The following is a 1,591-nucleotide window of genomic DNA, read 5'->3' on the forward strand; positions in this document are numbered from 1 at the left end:
ATGTACTCTCCCTTATTCATCCAACATTTATTAGGGGTCTACTTAAGCCTGCAAGGCCCTAGAGGGGGTGCAGATATTAAGAGATACACAGATAAGTCAGGCATCATAGCCCTTGCCCAGGAAGTTGACAGTACAGTTACTGGGAAAGGAGTAAAGACATATTTGTAGATAGAGGTGAGAATGTGGACAGGGTCACACAGGACTTCTCAGGAGACCCTCTACCCATCTTGAAAGACAAGGTTGGAGGCTTGGGACAGAGGAAAGGCAAATTCCAGGCAGAGGCCAAGGAAAACTGGACAGAGCGGCAAGATGAAGTAGGCAGGGGCCAAATGGTGCAGAAATTTCAACATTAGGATAATAAATAATACCTGCTAACATTTGAGCTCTCAGAACGTGGCAGGCACTGCGCCGTCGTACATTATGTTGACCATATACACTCTCTCAATGCTCACAACCAGAGAGAGCATGAGGTAGTAGACATTAATCACCCCTGTCCCACACATGGGACACTTGAAACTCAGAGAGCCTGTGATTTGACCAAGGCCACATAGTTAGAAAAAGCCGAGGTTTCAAACCAACTCTCCACACATGTGCTTAACCAGTGGATTCCACAGAGACACCCTGCAGACAGCCATACCCTCACCTGCAGAACTGGACACACATCCTTCCACAAGAACCCCATTATTGAGGGACATCAAAGACAACTGACAAAACCTGAGGGCCAGCCATCCTTCTCTGCCTTGGCTTCACCTAGTCTAGGAAGGGCAAGGACAGAAGTGTCCAGAGAACTGGGGAACATGAACAAAAAAAGGTTTAGCTATTCCTCGGTTTCTAAAACCAAGTGTGGGGAGGTCCCCTCTGGTCGCTTCCACTAAACTCATGTTGCTATGAAGCAACCGTTGTGGCTGACCAAAGCATTTCCTAATCAAACAATCACAAGGAAAGAGCAAACATATTGGGGCGAGAGGCAGGCAGAGAAGTTGGAAGTTCAGTCCCTGCCTTTAAGCTCACAGTTCTCTGCTCCCATCACACCCCAGGAAATAGAGTGGGCAGGCTACATCCTGTGCCAATAGTGAGGCAAGGACGATGGGCAAAGACAGAGCTTTCTTGGTGGTAACAGGTCCAAAAGCTGGTTTAGCAACCAGTGAATCAAATATGAACAAACTCTGGGCCCCCAGAGAGACCCCAAGGGAGAGCATACGGCCCTTAGAGGTCAAGCCAAGGTCTGTGCCATCACCGCCTCTGATCAGAGGCTCACCCACCCCCTGTCCCACACAGAACAGAGGCGCTCAGGGGAAACTGACATTTGGTTTTATTGTGCCAAGGACATTACAGATGGCGGATCTTGCTGACACCTGCAGGGCATGGGTGCCCCATCTGCCAAGGCTGCTCCCACCCCCCACACTCAAATCCTGGGCGGTGGCCATGATCCTCAAAGGTGCCCCCCACCCCGAGATTCCAAAATGACTGGTGGTGGTGGTGGAAGCATAAGGAATGCAGCAAGGTCAGAGTCTCATTGTCCAAAGCCCACTTGACACCTGCCCCCCCTTGCCCTCCCACCCCACCCTGGCTCACACTAGACCCTGCCCGC

This window comes from Leucopleurus acutus, assembly GCF_964270905.1.
Source record: "Leucopleurus acutus genome assembly, chromosome: X".
NCBI lineage: Eukaryota > Metazoa > Chordata > Mammalia > Artiodactyla > Delphinidae > Leucopleurus > Leucopleurus acutus.